At 47.2% G+C, this 3,484-nt stretch overlaps 1 pseudogene; it reads right to left on the reverse strand.

Annotated features, from left to right (window-relative positions):
* LOC142355033 (large subunit ribosomal RNA) overlaps positions 1-3,484 on the reverse strand; it is a 7,172-nt pseudogene extending 3,688 nt beyond the window's left edge.

Below are 3,484 nucleotides of genomic sequence, written 5' to 3' on the forward strand. Positions count from 1 at the left end.
CGCTGCCTTAGCCCTGTCACGTCTGTAAAGAGCCTGCAGTCTTGCATACTGGTGCCGTCTCATGCCCTTCTTGGATCGTCTAGGATGTTTGTGAGCCCTCTGTCCCCCATTCTTCCCTGGTTCTTGTGCAAGGGTTTGTAGCCACATCTGTCCCTCTCTCTCGACGTCCTGCATCATTGCCACAAACTGTTGGTTCTTTCTCAAGCCCTTGAATGCCTCAGCGGATCGATGGGGGAACAGTCTTGCCAGTTGCTCATTCTCTTGCTTCTGGGATGCAGGATCAAGGCCCCTCATCGCGTCTCTGACCAGAGCCATTTCCTCAAGAGTCCACCTTGCATTAGATCTGCCTGTCTTCTGGGCCTGCATCTGGTGGTATGTATCTGGGTGCCTGCTTTTGGTGTGAAGTGAGAGACCAGTCTGTCCTTTGAAGGGTCCAGCACCACAGATTGAGCAGCACCAGTTGGGGGCTGTTGCTTGGCCACTCACGGGTTCCTGGGTGGGAGCCCTGCCCGCATGTGCTCCCTGTGATGCTTTCGTCTGTGATGCCCCTGACTTGTGACTTCTGGTCTTGTGCTGCTTCAGGCCGAGCTCACTCCTGAACGGACCCTGTCCGCAGATGTCGCAGGTCCACTTGGAGGCCACGTCTCCACAACTACTGGTGCTCACACTGTCTTGTCTGGCTGAGGCCAGATCTTTCTCATTGATTGTCTTCATCGTTGGGACTACTGTACCGAGGTACAGACTTTGGTTTTACCCAAAGTGGTTGGCGAACTTTTAAGGTGGTCAGCACACTTCACCGGACAGCCTTTGTTCTGGTATGACTCCGAAACCGTGGTTTTTAGTGGTTCGCCTTCCACGGACAGTCTTTGTTTTGGTGTGACTCCGAAACCGTGGTTTTAGTGGTTTGCCTTCCACGGACAGTCTTTGTTTTGGTATGACTCCGAAACCGTGGTTTGTTGAGTGGTTTTCCTTCCACTGGGCAAGTTTTTAAGGTTTGTCCATTCCGGGGACTATTGATGGTGTGCTTAGCTCAGCCACGAATGGCAGTTTCCAGCGAGACCTCGTGGAGGTTGCACACAGTCAACTAATCATCACTAAGAGAGTCATAGTTACTCCCGCCAAAGAGAGTCATTAAGAGAGTCATAGTTACTCCCGCCGTTTACCCGCGCTTATTTGAATTTCTTCACTTTGACATTCAGAGCACTGGGCAGAAATCACATTGCGTCAACACCGTTTCACCAGCCATCGCAATGCTTTGTTTTAATTAAACAGTCGGATTCCCCTTGTCCGAACCAGTTCAGAGTTCGAGTGTTTTTTGTGCAACAGAATAGACCTAAAGCATATCAGCTAGCAGTCAAACCAAACGCCAACAACCCGAAGGCCATCGCACGCTTTAGCAGACCGAAGCGTCAAACTAAAGGCTTGTTACACCCACTCCTCAGAGCCAATCCTTCTTCCGAAGGTACGGATCTATTTTGCCGACTTCCCTTATCTACACTGTTCCAAGACCAGAGGCTTTTCACCTTGGGGACCTGATGCGGTAATCGGTACGATTCACTCTCCTGACATCTGCTAAGCCAAACTTTTATGTGCCACCAGGAACAATTGGGACACAGCAAATGCTGCTGTGCTCTTGCACGCTTCGAGCCTTATCTCTGATTGAATCAATTCCAAGGACTCTACAACGTGTTATAAAGAAAAGATAACTCTTCCCCAAGGTCCCAATGACAAAGTTCGACCTCAATGACGTTGCCGTCTCAATGCCAGGAGAGTAAGTTCGGGAATTTTAACCCGATGCTCTTTCGAGACTCAGCAGTTTTCAAGAAACCACTATTCAAGACTTTGGCATTAGCCTGTCTTTTAGAATCGACTAACTCATGTGCAAACGCTGTTCACATGAAAGCCTTTCCCGCTTCAGTCCTCAAAGTTCTCATTTGAGTACTTGCTACTTCCACCAAGATCTGCTCCATTGATCGCTTCGCGCATACACTTGCGTGCATACTTTAGCGCAATCAATGTGTCCTCCTACACATGAATATCATTTTTGAGCTGGTGAGGCTCTTTTTCTCTAATCTAACTTGCGTTAGATATTGATATTCATGGTTGGGTATAGGCCACGAGCTCTAGTGCCATCCATTTTCAGGGCTGATTGATTCGGCAGGTGAGTTGTTACACACTCCTTAGCGGATTTCAACTTCCATGACCACCGTCCTGCTGTCAGTATCAATCAACACCTTTTGTGGTGACTCATGAGCAAGTAGTTAGGCGCCTTAACCCAACTTTTGGTTCATCCCACATCGCCGGTTCTGCTTACCAAAAGCGGCCCACAAAAAGCTTGCATTCATAGTCCAAGTGCAATTAAGTCACAAGGACATCTCACCGATTTATAGTTTGAGAATAGGTGAAGGAAAAATTTTCCCCCATTCCTCTAATCATTCGCTTTAACCGATGAAATTGCTTTGCGAAGATTTTTCAATCTTGCTCAAGCTTTTGCTATCCTGAGGGAAACTTCGGAGGAAACCAGCTACTAGATGGTTCGATTAGTCTTTCGCCCCTATGCTCAGGTCAGACGATCGATTTGCACGTCAGAACCGCTTCGGGCTTCCACCATGGTTTCCCGTGGCTTCGCCCTGCCCAAGCATAGATCACCATCTTTCGGGTCGTGTGCTACTTGCTCTGGATCAGTCATGCAATAAGAGCAAAACCGTCCGTGGTTGCGGGACACCGAATCGGCGCCCTCACCACACAAAGTAGTGCAATTCATAAAAATTACACTGTTCACTTTCATTTCGCGTGTGCGCTTTCAATGAGCGACAACACTTGCAAGCAACTCACACTCCTTGGTCCGTGTTTCAAGACGGGCTGTAGAGAGCATTGAATAGGAAGTTGAGGTCAGACAGGCAATCAAGATCAATTTATCTCATTTTGTTTAGAATCAACAAGAAGAATTCCGAGGAAAACTTCTGCTCGATTCATTAACAAGATTTGCCAAAAGACGACAACTACACTACTCGGTAGCCGAGAATATAATATCAAGGCATTGAGTATGGTAACGCTCACTCCAGTTCCCCTTCAACAGTTTCACGTACTTTTCACTCTCTCTTCAGAGTGCTTTTCAACTTTCCCTCACGGTACTTGTTTACTATCGGTCTCGCTTTATAATTAGCTTTTGGAGAGACATATCTCCAGCTTCGAGTTGCACTTTCAAACAACTCTACTCATAGGAATGAGCCATTATGACTGGTATCGAAAATGACCTTTACAGGATTTTCACCTTCTTTGATGCTACTTTCCAGTAGACATCAGGACAAATTCACCAGTCTAGCATCAAACCATACCGGACACCGAGAAATGTTGCCATTTCTCTTCCCGATGAGCTTTTCCCTGTTCATTCGCCATTACTAAGGGATTCTCAGTTGATTTCTTTTCCTCCCCTTACTGATATGCTTAAGTTAAGGGGGTTCTCTCGCCCAATTCAGGTTAT

The sequence above is a fragment of the Convolutriloba macropyga genome, unplaced genomic scaffold, assembly GCF_964194025.1.
Source record: "Convolutriloba macropyga unplaced genomic scaffold, txConMacr16.3 SCAFFOLD_6329, whole genome shotgun sequence".
NCBI lineage: Eukaryota > Metazoa > Xenacoelomorpha > Acoela > Convolutidae > Convolutriloba > Convolutriloba macropyga.